This window comes from Microtus oregoni, unplaced genomic scaffold (genome assembly GCF_018167655.1).
Source record: "Microtus oregoni isolate MIOR12 unplaced genomic scaffold, Mior012 000020F_ref0000438, whole genome shotgun sequence".
NCBI classification, from domain to species: domain Eukaryota; kingdom Metazoa; phylum Chordata; class Mammalia; order Rodentia; family Cricetidae; genus Microtus; species Microtus oregoni.
The window spans coordinates 30970850-30987601 of NW_024543079.1; the positions used below are offsets into that span (position 1 = coordinate 30970850).

Below are 16752 nucleotides of genomic sequence, written 5' to 3' on the forward strand. Positions count from 1 at the left end.
GCGGTTCTGAAGACAAGGGCTGGCCAAAGGCACAAATTAATGACTCAGTGTATGTATAGGCAATGATTAAAAATACCATTTGATACTAATAAATGATAGAGAGCTTTAAATGTATGCATTTTGTGTGCTAAATGATTTCATTATAGGAAAGTGACTTAAATCACTCTTAGCTAATGGCTTTAAATCTCAATATAATTCTGCTTTTAGTATTACTTTTCTTGAGAACTCTCTGTTCTCCATTATCGTTTTAACCCTTGGCTCACAGATGATAAAATAGTATAGCAGAATATTAATTGTTTGCTGTAGTTTGGTAGCCAGTGGGGGTGAGCCAAGGCACTGCTTTCATATACAATTTTATTCCAATATTTAGGGTGAATCTACCTACAGGGCTATGGAACAATTATTGCACTTTTCCTGATTGAAATGTTTGGTCAATAAAAGGCAGAACTACTTAAATGGGTGGAATTCACTTCTCTGAAAAGAAACCGGAATATCCCCAGCCACTCACTCATTCCTGTATACCTGGTGCATGCAGGGCACTAAGGAATCAAGAGCGTTAGTCTCTGATCGCTGGGGCTTCCATTTCTACTAAGGAAGAAATGGGTAGGTAGGTAATTATAAAGCCATGCCATAAACCTTCAAGGGTGGTGAGACCAATGTTAAATAATAAACAGAAGTCAAATTCTAAAAGTAGGGACTCAGGAGCTAACCTTTCTGAATCCCTGAGTGATGGCCCATAGTGGAGAGCTGACAAGGGACCAAAGTACAAAAATATTGCATTTTCTCTCCTGTCCACCTTGTTTTTGCATTGTCCCATGAAGTTCAGATAGGAGGGTAAGTTTTCTGGCCCTCTGGTGTCATGTTTTTTGATGCCTTGTTCTTTCTCCATTGGCAAGAAGTGGTTTAGACAGGGAGATAAGCCTATGAAGACAGATGCTGAAATACAAAACTATATTTAAGGGATATATATCATCTAATGATTGTCAAGTAAATGAAGACAAATTTGCACTAAGTCATATCATACTTGTTTGTTTAGTCTAGGTGACCAAGGATGTTTATTAATATATTCATTCATGATATAGTAATCTTGCTGTAGGTGGGTACAAGAAACCTACTATCAGGTTAATTTCATATGCTGATTTTTTATGTGTGTGTGTGAATGTGTGTGCACGTGTGTGCGTATGCGCATGTGCCTGGGCATGCATGGGTGCTCATGCATTTGGGTGCTTATATATCTGGAGGCCAGAGGACAAGCGTAGGAATGCCAGGAATTCAGGAATGCCATCTGCTTCCTTCGGGACAGGGTCTCTCATTGGCCTGGAGTTCATCAATTAGGATAGACTAGCTGGCCAGTGAGGCCTAGCCCTCCTGTCTCTGTCGTCCAAGCACTGGAATTGCAGGCATGTGTCACCATCATTTCATGTTTCTCATGTGGGTTCCAGAGATTGAATTTAGGTCCTTGTGCTTGCAATGCAAGCACTCTATTAGCTGAGCCATCTTTATAGCCTCCCGAGTTCTTTTCTAAGTTGTGTTTTAAAAAGCTCCTATTTGAAACATGTCTCTTAAAATACTACTGTCTGAATAGGGTATCCTCAGCATGTCAAACTGAGAGCAGAAACATACTTATTTACTGCTGTAGCTACAGCACCAGAACAGAGTTTTCTGGATAAACGGCAGCTTGTTCAGAAAATATTGCCGAGTAAATGAACAAAAGTGCCATAGTAACCACTGATGATGTTTGGGGAACGCATGGACAGTCAAGTTAGAAATGCCTGTCATGTTCAGGAATTTCTCAAACATGAACCAGGAATATGATTTTGATTTCTAGTAAAAATCTTCTCACAAAGAAATTATAATGGAATTTCTCATTAAAATAAAAAAAAAAGTTCGATGGACTACCTCATATGAACCCAGTTTAGTGGTGTTCTTCCCAGCAGGCTTTCTGGTATTTATCTCCCTCTGCTTTCCATTTATCAATAAAAAAGTCACAGTGTGATTTTTCTATGGCTAGCCATCAGAGCAACCTCTAATAACTGCACGGGAATTTAAGAAATTCACTCTTTTGTATCTCCCAGTCATATTCTCTGAGGCTGTGCAACAGAGAAATATAAATAAAGAAGATGAACAGCTTAGCCCCACACTCTCCATAGAAAGGGAATTCAGCCATGCTTGTAGGAGGGCAGACAGGCTCATCTGAGAGCATTCTCTAAAACAGAAAGGAGGCAGGGGTGCAGTACTGAACTCTGGCCTCAGGGAGGCATCAGAGAGACTTTCATTTCCTCCAGAGCTGCCCAATACAAGGCAGAAACCACCAACTCAAGTCTGCAGACGGTGGAACCTTGTCTTCCAAGTTCAAAAATCTAGAACTAGTGACATATGAATAAAAAAGAAGTGAAAGGGAAGCTGAGGCCAGCTGGTCAGTGTGGACCATGTCGCTTTGGAAGAAAATCACCTTACCCTTCAAGTACAAAAATGGACCGACCACCTTGGAAGGCAAGAAGTGAGTCAGCAGATATACAGATCCCTCTACCCTGGGATCACTAGGACGAAAGAACAACGGCAAAAGGGACAAATATACCTTTCTTGTTGATCAAACAGCAAGCCATAAATTTAGCTGAGCAGTCATTTAGCATCAACCCCAAGGAGGCATCAAAATTCCCTTTCTCTAGACTGAATGAAAAGGAGAGACACTAATAGTTAAGCAGTATTCCCCTGCGCCATCTCTTCTGGGATGCAGATTTGTTATAATAGCAGGTTAATTGCCGATAAGGTTAACGTTTGTGAGTCAGCAATAAACAAAAAAGCAAGCAGTCTGTTTGATCTCTTCTTGCCTTGTAACACTTTACCTGGAGGGAGCAACACTGCAGCTGATCAAGCATTCTTTGCTGAGATATGTGAATTTCTGTGTGATGGGGCTAGAACCCGGGACCTCACAAATGTCAAGCAAGTGCTTAACTTCTGAACTATACCCTCAGTCCTGTGTGACCATACTGGACATAGGTATTATAGTTTTTGTACTGGACATAGGTATTATATGATTCAGTTAATACAGAAATATTACTTTAAAAATACTTAGCAGCTCAGAGACTCTACACAGGTATCCCTTCTCTCATCTAAGTGGCATATGATAAGCAAAAGTTAGAAATTGACAGCCAATTAGCTGCCTTAAGTAAGACACAGGAGTTGAACAAAATGGAAGCTTGAAATGAAAAAATTTATAGTAATTTATTTTAAAAAGGAATTAAAAATGTCTGGGACAGATGCTTACAAATCTAAGAAAAAGGGCTGACACTCAAAGCAGCGACGATGTAGATCAGAGCTGTGAGGCAAAAGTCAGGATTCCTTGACTGACTAGAAAGATGATATCAAATAATGTTTCGGTGGGGGAATAACAGGGGACGAAGAAAGGGATATGATACCAGGCATGCAAAAATCATATGATCTGAGCAGGCAGGTTGGTGACCAAAGCATGGCTGCGAGCTGAAAGTCTTTCTTCTGAAACCCACACACGTTGCTGGGGGGTTTCAGCTGCATCCGAATGGCAGCTATACTGACCAACACAGCCTGTGGGTGAGGAGATGAAATTTTATAGTACTCGGGAGAGTTTTTAAAAGGCTGATTCTGAAACAGGAAATTATAAACACTTGCTTCAGCATAGCAGTGGGGCTCCTGGCTCCCAACCAGCATACCCACAGGAATGCCTTGCTACCCAAATGAGGAGGAAAAGATGGGGGAAAAAATTATGTGCAGAGGTCTGCAGTGTAATGTAGGGATTAGGTGCTTGCGTAGCATGCTCAATTCTCTGGGTTCAATCCCTAGCACACAATCAATCAGTCAATCAATATATCAATCAAATAATCAATCAATTTCTCTATCTATCTATCTATCTATCTATCTATCTATCTATCTATCTATCTATCCATCTATTAATGCATATTCACTGTGATTCACTTGACCAGTAGGAAAATAGACGATACAAGAAATAACACAGTTCATTAGCTTACAGCCTGGTCTCCGCAGTCAAGCTACTACATTTATTCCTGGTTCTGCTCTCTGATGCATCATTTGGTTTGTCTTGGCTCTACCTCAACTCCCTCACCTACAAAATCAAAATGATATGAGTAACTTGGTTACAAAGTTGTTACCAGCACTTGACAAATTAGCAGCAGAGGTGACTCAGGCCTCCCCACCCCCCAACGTGCTTTGGATTAGTCACTGCCTTCGTACGTCTGTCCTTTCAAATCAAATTCACGACTTAATAAATGCTATTTAGTGTTACATCTGACACATCTGACCGTAGTTTGCATACTTCATTTAAAATGAGAATCCACTTGAACTTGTTCACAGTTAGAAATGCGGCAATCTCACTAAAGATAATTAGAAAACACAGCAATACCAACAACGGCAATTCGGAAACCTCTTTTCCTTCATAAGATTAATTTCCTTGAGCCAGTTTCTCCACTCACCTGCTTCCTTGACACTGTGATTCATTCTTCCTTTCCTCTTACCTGAGAAAGGTTCTCTGGACCCAGGTTGACAACTTCCTCCTAAAGCTTAAATGCCACCACAGCCCCAATTTCCCCTGGGCAGTGAGCCTGGAGGTCAAAACATCACATTTTTTCCGACTAATGTTTTCGTAAATAGCAAAAAAAAGGGAAATTTCCTCACGCTTCATAGTCAGAAGGAAAGTAACAAAACCTTTAACTGCCGTTTCTTCCTCTGCAGTGATGACGTGTTGGCTTTTTTGGTTTAGTGTTTCTGTCAGTATCTGGAATTTTGAGGTTCCATCTTGAGAGTGGTAACTACAAGGTTAAAAAAGGGGAATGCATGTAGTTCAGACTTCAACCTAGCTCTGGGATATCGGGAGCCAACAAGAATCAGCAGCTTAGCAGGAAAAGAAACCTGTTCTGTCCTCCACCGCAGCTCATCCCAGCTCCCCTGGACCCTAGGTTTGGACACTGGTCCTATTTGTCAAGCAGCATGAAACATGTAAAGAATTCCCCCCTCCCTGCCCCTCATTCAGTGCATCTGCCAATTTGGAAAACTCAGAGGAAGGGAGAGAGGTTTCTATACCGTGTTTATTATTCAAATATGCATTCTAGGACCTCGGATCACCTGGTTCCTGACCTTTTAATTTCCTTGGCATGAGCTCATCTCAAATAATTTGCTCTAGAAAAATGGAAACTACGATTTCCTTCTGGCGAGGGGCTACATGTCCACGTAGGTACACATATCCTAAAGAGTGATGGGAAATGAAGTTTTTTTTTTTTTAAATGAATTGCCCTTGATGAACTAACATTTCCCTTTACTTCTATGGATCAAACCACTCTGTCAACAGCAGTCCCTGGATGTTAGCGAGGACCTGGTTGCTTTGTTATTTATATCAGTTTCTGCTCAGAAATCAACTTTAGAGTATAATATCTAATCCTAAACTTGGCATTCTAAGCCTTCCATGGAAGACTCTAATTCTATTCTAGAAAATTCTTCTGCAGAAGCTTTCTGCTACGTTCAACTGGACAGACATTTTCAGGGTTCCCTGAGCAAAGATAGCTTCGCTTACATAACTTGAAGTTGTTTACTTAGCCGATCGTTCTAATTTCTATTTAACCTTTCAAAGCCAGCTCAAGTCCTATGTCCGCTTTCATTTTGCCTTCCTCTGAAACTGTATTCCTTACTATTGGTCTTATTTACTGAGAAATGAATTACTTACAGTCTCATAATTTTCCCTGATGTTTTACTGCTTTTCCATTCTGGTATTATGTGATGTTTTATTACTTTCTATTTCTATTAAGATGGTTAGATGCTAAACTTACTGAGGTCAAAAACCATATAACCATGAAATTTTATACCCCACATGGGGTTCATTTATGTATCTGCTGCTTCCTGATTGATCAATATCTTCCTATTTGGTTGATGCCTGCTGGCAAGGGATGACATTGCAGAAATGTATCCAGTACTGAGGCCAAAAACCATGAATTTTCCTACCTTTCTAAAGCTGTAAAGCAATCTCATAGTATAAGAAGTATTGTGTATTGATAGTGCATCATTTAAAAAAATCACAATATTCTTTTGCTTCCTCTTTCAATTTCTTGATTAAATTGTTTTTATTTCTACTAATGGTCAAAGCCAACATGCTCTCCCGAAGGCCATCTGCTTCAAGGTTGCTAGGAGTCACCAGAGGATCAATCAATTGTTAAGTGATAACCTTGACTCTAGGGTTAACATTCAGAGTTTAGGAACATCGTTTAACAAATTAAAGGGCAGTCTGCCTTGAAACTGTCCATATTTTAAAAAGTAAAATTGTCAGTTCCTGGGAGCTTTTACCATGAAGGGATTGCAGACGTTGTAAATTATTTTGTGTTGGGAATGCCTAAATGTAGAAAACAATAAACAAACAAGCAGGTACCATCACAGGGTCACATGACTGTCTCCTGGCTCGTCCTCACACCCCTCTGCTCCTGCCTCTTTCACCACATTGTCTTGGATTTTCAAAATTCAAACTTAAAATGAGGGGAAAAAAACTTATTATTTTCCTGCTGAAGATTGACAATGAAATAAACATTAAATCCTTGTCCCAGTTACATTTTCCTTTATTTTCTCAGCTAGCTGGTCTATATTTAGCTGTGCAATCGTCCACATTACCTCTTTCTCTGCTCTGCACCCTTTGGCAGCTTTACCACAGTCCTGTACCCCTTTCCTCATCTCCCCCTAGCAAATAAACCAAGCAGTGATTACTAATGTTCAAGCACACAATTCAGGAAACATTAGGCTTTTCATTTGACGCAGCACGCAGGGCTGTCTGGATGTGCGCTATAATGTTAGAGCATTTAAATAGACTCTTGTCGGTATTTTTGCTTCCACCGTCCACCAATAAAACATAGTTGTTTATTATATCTGAAGATTTCCGAGTTATAAACTCCCATGCAGCTCCATAATCTTGAATAAATTTCCACTGAAGCGATTTACACCTACACACAGTAATATAATCAGCATATACATACATGGAAGCACGCGGCTTTTCATGAAAAGGAAAAGTAACCCAGAAATAACCAGCTGGGGATAAAGTGAACCTTTTACATAGACAAGGGATTTTAGTATCTCTAACACAGATGATGGGAGTTATGACTAAATAAACATAATTCAAAACCTTTGGGAGACGGGTCTTAAAAAGGGTTCGTACCAGCATTTCTTTAATGCATTGGATCATATACATACATACATATACATATATATATATATCCTTACAGACGATGCTATCACTCTTGTTTACTAACTGCAGAAAGCTTATAATTTTAGTCCTGACACTTTCATGATAATTATGAAAATCTAAATCAAATAGATATTTATCCTTATAATGAGTTTTTGCTCATGCAGAGTCTCTTTATTTCAGAGAAGAAAATAGTTATCATGACCTCAGCAAAATCCTGCAGTGCCATAATAGAAATTGCAGGGAATCTTGAGGTCAGACTCAGCCTCGCACCATGGTTCTTTCGCCTGCATAACCCTGAAGGACATGGTTGGGTTTTCCCAAGGATGACCACACTTAATGTCAAAATCTAAAGCAATCAATCTGCCATAACCAGTACTGATAGGAAGCATACAAACTCCAAACCATGCCCAAAGAGATGAAAATTTCTTTTGGCTGAGTATGCATGTTTATACCTAGTTTCGAGAATAAATGGAGAAATAAGAGGGATTCATCCCTAAAATTGATTCTACTTAGTTCAGATGATCCACATTTTTAAAATCAAAAATATAGGGAGGGAACTGTCCTATAAACAGATCGTACTAGCATTTTCATTTGTGACCACTTCAGCCTACCTAACATCAACAGACATATCTACCCTGTGTTAAAAACAAAAATTTAACAATTTTCATGTCATATTGAGGATAAGTGACCGTTTTTAGAGCTGTGTTTATTTTCTGTCTAGAACAAGGCACAGGGAGAGATACAGAAGATTTCTACAAGTAGTCTATTATTTCCTGAAGCTACGTGGGAGGTGAGGAGGAGAGCAGGCAGGCAATTTTCTGTAAATAAATCCCTGTTGACAGGATTTATTTTTCTATCTTCCTTTTAATCTAGTATGCCAGCTCTGCTAAGAGTTTCTATAAGACCAGGATCTCCAAGAGAAAATTTGGCCTCCAGCCCTGGCCAAGCATCTCTGCAGCAGGTAATGCAGCGCTGCAGCCTGATCGCTGTCCGCGGTGCTGAAAGGTCAGGGCGCCGACGCGGGCTTTGGGCACTCCTGTCCAGGGTGCTGAGCTCAGGCCACCGCAGTCCTCCAGGCGAGCCCACCGGGCCAACCCTCCGCGGAGCTCTCCCACTCATCACCACCCGCCCGCTTATAGCTGACATGGGGCAGGCGGCATAAATCAAGTCTGCGGGGCACGGAGGCTGCTGTCGCCGCCGCAGCTCAGCTTGCCCAGGGCGGGAACTCCCCCTTTCTCCTCTCGCCTTCTCAGCTCCCACACCCTGCTTTCTATCTCCCTTGGGTAGCAGTGCCCTAAGGACAACAGTTAGAACGAACGACAAGATCGTGTTTTGCTTTTGCTTTTTGTTTTACAGAAAAAAAGGAGAGAAACCCACAACCCTAATAACGTAAACATATCCCCAAACTGCATCGCAAGATGGAAGAGGGTCCCACGGCTGTTTCAAAAGAGTAAGTTATTATTCTGCACGCATCCTCGCTGTTTCTTCCACCGCTCCATCTGCAGTGTCCCCATCCATTCCCTCTCCAAATAGCTAACCTCGAAAATACTTTTATGTAGCCCCAGGCAAGAGTCTAGGCAGACTTGCACACAGGGAATACCGCACCCTAAGCGCACCAACACTTGTATTTGTCCAGGCTCACTTGGACTGCCAGCTGCGGTCCCTTCTGTTTATGCGGCCATCCAGGGCCGGGACCACGATCCAGAGAGGGGGCTCTTTACCTTGGCTTCTCCAGAAGATGCTGTCCGCCGATCCCTGCAGGTCACAAGAGTGAAGGAGCCACCGGGCAGGGAGGGAAGGAAAGACAGCTCCTGACCTCCCCGAGGTTTCGTCTTCAATGCAACGTGAGCTCTGCCCTCATCAAAGATGGCCGTTCCTTTGACGTCAGCAGCTTTTAATAGCCGGCTCCTCGAGGGGCGGGGAGGAAGTGTGTTGGGGGAAGGCGGAGGGAGGAAGGTGGCTGGGGGCGGTAGGGGAGGAGCCGGGAGGTGCAGAGTGCTTGACTCAGCTCCCTGAACGTTTTGCAGTAAACCTTTTTATTTCAATTTTTTATAAACATCTAAATGGCCCGATTCTTTTGACTCCATTTTAGCACGGTCTTGGGAAAACATATATCTCTTTTGACTGTTTTCCCGATGGCCTATATATACCTTTGCTTATGTGTGTATGCATATGTGAATATATGGATGAATACACAATTATAATGTAAATGCATACATATTTACATGTAAAACGTTCCTCTGCTGACTTATCTTGGTTGAGAGAGAGAGAAGAGAGGAAGGCAGGAGTAGAGGGCTGTTGACGTGAGTGGTTGGGGAAGATTGCAGTTAAGATTTATTTTCTCCAAAGAGGTCGGTCCGAAGAAGCATCTCATCCCCCCCGCCCCCACCGCCTCGGCCCTCACCAGCTTCTAATGAGATCAGGTTACGGTTACAGGGGTTGCTATTTTAATGAGTGACTATTGTAGCAAAGCAGCATTGCAGGTTTGGAGTTCTCATTTAATCATGGTCAGTTGGGGAAAAGCTCCCACTTTCTTTTAAAGTGCGTCAGAGCAATTATCACCGAGGTCGCACTTGAGCTGGGAAAAGGATAGGGAAGCTAGTTAACCCCTACCAGCTTGGGTTTGCAAGGCTCAGAGCTTGGAGTTGAGGGTTGTTTGCCCAGGGGGTAATAGATGACGCTGTTTCCGGTTGAATTTCCAGTCAGGGCCTGTGTGATGTTCGGGTTTCTTAGAACACCTCCAGAGGACTGTGCATGCATGTCCAGACATCCCGAGGGAAAGTGACTAGGACTGGACGGAATTCGGGAGGGTCACTCATTATACAAACCCCGGCACTCGCAGTGGCTGACTCTACCCTCCGAAGCTCAGGGACGGGTATGAGCAAGGATGCCTACTTCTGCTGGTCAGATGAGAGATTAGAAGTAATAACCATACAACATAATCCTGTTTTCGCTTGCTGTGCGTCAGGAGCTGGGGAGGGAGGGCGGCGGTATGCAAATAGTTCGGTGGTTCAGCTTCTGGATGATTCACAGGTGTTGGGGAGGCTGTCGGGTTCTAGGCGGGGAGGGAGAGCTGGGGAGCGCGTGGGAGGTGGGGGGACCTCGGCTGAGGAACTGTTTGTACTTTTCCGCGGAGGATGAGATTAGAAGTCGTGCCTTGCAATCTTAAAACTTGATGGCCTCTTGGGCGATGGAAAATCCTTGTCTCTTGCCGGAGGCGGGCGGGGGCGGGCGGGGGTGGGGGCGGGGACGGGGAGGGATAGCAGGGAGGCGGAGGTGTGTGTGTGGGGGTGGGGGGAAGAAGTGGAGGTAGGTGGCGTTTAAAACTGGGTTTAAGTCTGAAAAACAACGCACAAACGCCCCGCTCTCGACAACACGACACAGGCTCGCACAACACGTACACACACAAATGCGCGAGTACGCGCGCACGCTCGCGCACACCGTAGCTTGAGGGCTTTAAAGCTTTAAGTAACAAAGCTTTTAATTGTAGGCGATTGCGGGTTGAGAAAAGGGAGAGCTGAGGGAGGAGGGGGAAGATTTGTAAAGGGATTGCGCCAAAAAGAAGCATAATTTTCCTTTTCTTAAAGATAACCCGTTCCAAAGGATATTTTGAAATGATAATGTTTGCGATGATAATGGCGTTTAAATTTCTATTAAGTCCAGATTCCTGAAATATTGCTGCTGCAGTTTGCTTACTTAATTATTCATTCAACATTTATAATTTCTATATGATAAAGAAAAAAAAACATGCGTGGTGTTCACTCAGTTGCCATTTAGCTCTTACTTTCATTATAAAGCTAGCTTAAGAATGTAATTTTTTTTCAGTTAGGATATGACTTGGAAAAAAAGGCAGCATGTCAGAAAAAAATCAAACCACCTTGCAATGAAGAGGAAAAAAATATGGGTATTGCCCTCTGACTAGAAATCATTCAGGCAGAAAGTTTGTGTAAGAGTGGAGGCGGGGGATTTTCCAAGTTAAAAAAAAAAAAGTAACTACGTCATTGACGGAGCCTCATTCTGCAGGCAAAAATGATGTGGCAGTCATCAAAGGGAACTGGTTGGTGTTCTGAATTTTCAACTGAAGATTCCTCACACTGACATCTTCAAAAAGTACAGAGTAGGAAAAAGACTGACTCAGGGCATCAGAGAAAATATCTCCGGCCCTGCAGAATGAGGTGACAGCATTGCTCATATCTGTATGCTTCTTTAGAAAATGATGCTGTTTGAGCATTTCCCCCGTGCTTGGGGAGCACAAAGGTCTAATCCGAGAGACACTGGATGAATAAAAGTTTGCCATGTATGACAAGATAGTCCTTAGTATAATTTGAATATCATAGTGAGATTTTCCCCCAGGACTGTTTCCATTGTTTCATTAAAATAAAGTAACACAAACAAAAACTCCCATGGTGAGGCTTGCCAGAGACTCGGGTTTACAAGGGTCTGACACATACAGAGAAGTAAGGTGAAGAATATTTTGCTCCGAAATGATTCAGCTGTTTCTGAGTCCTCTCTACAAAGAACTAGTATGTATAGTAAGTGACTACACATGAGGAACTCGCTGCTGTGTTAGAAGGGACATTTATGCTATGCTAATGCAGCCTCTCAAAGCTCTCTGATAGACATACCCCAGAGCATTCTAATCCACCATGACTAAGCCTGGAATATTATGAAAGTTCAAGATTTGTAGCCAAGTGGAAGGCTAAGGCAGGGGCTTCACTGTGAGCTCAAGGCCCAGCCTGGGCTATACAGGAAGTTTGAAGCTAGCTTGGGCTTTATAGTGAGACCTTGCTCCAAAACTCCAAAATGTAAGTAAATGAATAAATACAGAAAACAAACTAAAAACTTCAAAGATCCATAGCTGGCTCAACAACTACAATTTCATTTTTAAAGGTTTCTATGAATTATGTTTCTTGTTTGACAATTTCATACATGCACATATTGTATTCTGATTATTCTCGCTTATGTTTTCCCCATCATTTTTTATAATCCCTCCTTCTCCCGTATGCCTTCTACTCTTCCCTGGGTTTACAACTACAGGTTTTGCATTGTGGTCCATTTAGTTTCCCTAGGGGTTATCTGTTTAACCCTTGAGTTGGAAGTGTTCAGTGGAGCTTGGTAAGGTCATCGGCGGATATACAGCTGAAGGCGATGATCTCTCTATTCCCTGAAACTGGCAGAAGCAAACAACTCAGAAGTGAGCAATAGGGCCCCAGAGTTCCTCCTCCATTCATACCTGACAATCGACAGGCTTGTTCTTTCGCAGACCTAGCGCAGGTGTCAACTGATACCTGAGTTCATGGCTCTCATGTCGGTTTCTTATGCGGCAGATGCTGTTTTATGATCCTTCTCCTTATCTTCTGGCTTTTCTCATTCTACCGCCTCTACTTCCCCAATGTTCCCTGAGCCTTAGAGGGGCTGGTACAAATGTCTTATTTAGCGCTCATCTGATCACTCATCTGTCACTTATTCTGAGTAGTAATGAGTTTCTGCATCTCCATCATTAATTAGAAGCTGACGTTTCCCTGATCAAGGCTGTCAATGGAATTTGCCTTAATATGTGCAGAACGGAGCTTGATACTATGTAAGTTTTGTAAAATTTTGTAAGAGTTTTCCAAAATCAACTCCGAAGTATTTTAGAAGTACCCAGCTTAGAAATGCTATTTGCCAATGTCTTCCTTTGGGATATACCTGGCACTTCCTAATGATTCATCAAAATCTTGGAAGGACACAAGGCTTGGGCAAAAGAGCACATATTTAATAGATGAGCTCTTCTGCTTCCTTGGTTTTCTTTCCACATGACTTGTCTAACCTGTTCTTGTAGCTGCCCCCACCCCAAACTCAATTCCCATACACAGTTGCTCTTGGAAAAAATAAAATGCTACAAGTCTAAATTCAGAAGCTACCTTTGTTCCACAAAGCATCTGAAACAGGGACCTATCTTGTCAGAGATCCAGGAATATTAGTTCTTTCTGGTTTAGTATGCCAAGAAAAAATAAGATTATACACCTACAATTTTTAGTAATACTTTCTTCTTTACTAAGAATTGTGTAATGGAAGAAGATTGCCCACAACCGGGGGCTGGAAGCCTCCACACTCCTATTCTTTATACACCAAAATTATAGACTTAATTTTTTTTCTTTTTTCTTTTTTTGGTTTTTCGAGACAGGGTTTCTCTTTGGAGCCTGTCCTGGAATTCCCTTTGTAGACCAGGCTGGACTCGAACTCACAGAGATCCGCCTGCCTCTGCCTCCCGAGTGCTGGGATTAAAGGAGTGCGCCACCAACACCCGGCTTAGACTTAATTTTTTTAAGTTGGTATACAGAGTAATAGGTTTCACCAGATTACATTCATCTATACGTGCAATTATACTTTACATTCGTCCATCTTCCCTTCCACTGTGTTCTCTATGATCCTCTCGCCTTATCCTAGCTGTTTACTTTCCTCTCCCTAGTTAGTTTCTCTTTCCTATTACATGTGTTCCATTACCTTATCACCTGTTCCCCGTATCCCTTAAGATCTCTTCTCTCCTGATCCCATTTTGAGATTCCCCCTACACTTTTAAATTAGGGTTCCATAAATAAGAAAAAACTTGTGATAGCAATATAACTTGTGGTATTCATTTTCATACCTGGTCACATTCTAAAGCATCTCCAGGGCTGAGCATGGTGGTGGCCAGATAGAGAAGAGCTTTGTGACAATGAAGGATGGAGGGAAGAAATGGTAGCCAATTCAAAGAGACTAATTGAAAAATTGTCATCATTGCCCTTCATGAAGTCTTTCAAGAATCATGTCTGTTCCCTCTCTCTACCTCAGTTATCTGATAGGTGCACTAGTCTCAAAGGAATGATGAGGCATATAGAATCATGTCTCATTTTGTGAATTATTGATTAAATATCTATCATTGCAATGAAACCTCAAGTCTCTGAGAAATGACATGAAACCTTGCTTTATTATGGAGGTTTATGCTTCATTAGAAAACAGCTAGATATTTGTCACTTATTTGCCCTAGGCCTAGACTTATTCATCTCTATTAGTCCATTCAATTAGTCAAAGTCTAATACTTATCATTGTGCTTGGTATTGGAGTACACTGAAGCGGAGGTAAACTAAAGGAGACAGATGAGAGTTAGACAGAGTAAATAATCTGACCAGAGGCATGGCTAATATGTGCACAGCTGGAATTTGAACTCAAGGATCCGAGTTCATAATCACTGTCTGTTGCTGCTACCTTTCAAGTCCCTTAAACTCGTTTCTCCCACAGCTGATCTCTCTGCATCAATATATTTGTGTATGCCTTTTTTCATGAATGACATTAGAGGACATGAATCTATGATCCATTGGTTTGGTTGGATAAATAGCAAATTTTTTTTTTTTTTTTTGGTTTTTCGAGACAGGGTTTCTCTGTGGTTTTGGAGCCTGTCCTGGAACTAGCTCTTGTAGACCAGGCTGGTCTCGAACTCACACAGATCCGCCTGCCTCTGCCTCCCGAGTGCTGGGATTAAAGGCGTGCGCCACCACCGCCCGGCTAAATAACAAATTTGATTGGGGCACTTACAAAGGAAGGGTTGTTCATGTCAAGTAAATAGAAGGAACATATTTAAAGAAGAAAAGTCCAAAGTGAGGCAGGATGGAAAAGAAGAAATTATGGGAACATTGGAGAGAAGCCCACTGTTCAAAGTCTGGTTGAATTAGAACCTTCTGTTAGTCTAGAATCAAGAATTCCAGCACAATTAACAGCATTTGCTTAAGGCAGTCTCCTTTCTTAGACACAGATCTACAGTTTTCTTGGACTCCCACCAAAGCCAAATATATAGTAAAGAACATGTCCTAAACCACCTGTGTAATCCTAGTGGCTTCTGGTTTGCTTTTTTTTTTTTTAACTAGATTATAATTCTATCAAAGGAACTTCCGGATATCCCCTATAATCTCACTCATTAAAAAGAGAAATAAAAGGAACAAAATATTTTCTTAGCTGTCCTTTGAGCTCTAGATGGAGAGGTACCAAAAGTGGCGTATATGTCTACTGCTAAAACAGTTTCAAATCCCCCCAAGAAGCCCACACCTACACCTTTGTATGTATTATTCTTTCCCTGAAAATCTCTTTCTCTTAACCAACATGCTTGAAGTCTACATTGAAAGTGTGTTTTGATAAATTGTGACTCTTCAGAGAGAGCCTCACAACCATATTTTTCTAGTGGACCTTGTTCTTTCCCTGAGTATCTTTCTATTTTAAGAATGACCAGCTCTGCTTCATACTGGCTCATGATGCAATTCTCAGTGTGGAAGGCAAGGATCCAGCTGTATCTGAGCAGAGAACTCTAAACTAAAGGAAATTTCCATGCTGCTGAGAGCAACAAGTGGAACTATGCCTTCATCCCTGCTACCACTGACACAAAGCATAATGGAGGAGGAGACTCCAAGATTGATTCCCAGTGAGTTTACTAAGAATGAAAGCAAACAATACTCAAAGTAAGTTAACAAAGTTATCCAGAACTCATAGCAAAACAACATTACTAGCAGTTTTGGGAGGGGCAGAATAGTTCTTATATAAGCATCGATGTTGAGTGCTAGGAATTGGGGTGGAGATCAGACTTGTACAGGTTGGAGTGAATGATTCAGGATACAGCTGAGAATGGAATCAGCACATCAGTTCCATTCCACAGATACAACAGTGATGTTTTGTCTGCCAGCCGGCTTTAGCTAAGCACCCCATTCTCATGTCACAGAGCGTGCATTTACAACCTTCGGGCCATTTCCAGTACATTTTCCATTTTACTGACTATGGGTTCATCTAACGGAGTACTCCTCCCTCCATTTTTCAGAGTTCTCTTTATTGGGTGTATTTTTTCTTCCTTCTTTGTTGGCCTCTCCATTTCCACAGCAGATGGGTTGAAATGGCAAAATAGTGGTTCCCTGCAGTTTAATCTGGACATCTCCCTGAGTTCCACGCAAGCCCCCCTGGAGCTCCATATGTCCATTGTACCTGTTTTAAGTTCTTCCCGTAGAAGCCTTGTAGACTAAGCCAAAAAGTAAAACATATAAACAAACAAGCAAACGAAACAACCCAAAACAAACAAACAAAAATACCCAAACCCTAACTTGCCCATTTCTACAGTTCTATTCAAGCAAAAGCACTATCGCGCACACAATCTCCATTTTATTCTAATGGAAGTTCTTTGAGGTATATTTCCAAGTAATCAATACCTTTTCTATATAGAGATCTTACACTACACAGCTCATTGGCAGTGGAGCACGGACTGGTACAGAAAACTTCCTATCATAAATCTTATATCATAATGCAGAATACTGATGCATCTTCCAGAGTTCTGGACTGACCATTGGTACAAAGAGAGTCAGTATCGGGCTGGAGAGATGGCTCAGAGATTAAGAGCACTGACTGCTTTTCCAGAGGTCCTGAGTTCAATTCCCAGCAACCACATGGTGGCTCACAGCCATCTATAATGAGACCTGGCGCCCCCTTCTGGCTTGCAGGCACACGTGGAAGGAATGCTGTACACATAATATAATAAATAAATATTTTTT

The 16752-nt window shown here is 41.9% G+C and overlaps 1 protein-coding gene across 2 annotated transcripts in view; it reads right to left on the reverse strand.

Moving 5' to 3' along the window:
- Positions 1-9085, reverse strand: part of Snap25 (synaptosome associated protein 25) — a 75147-nt gene extending 66062 nt beyond the window's left edge. Inside the window, exon 1 of one of the 2 annotated variants that reach the window (XM_041670788.1) lies at positions 8932-9085. The gene's annotated coding sequence lies outside the window, so the exon portion shown is untranslated. The remainder of the gene's footprint in view (positions 1-8931) is intronic. The other variant, XM_041670787.1, reaches the window with a different exon arrangement.
- Positions 9086-16752: the final 7667 nt, after the last annotated feature.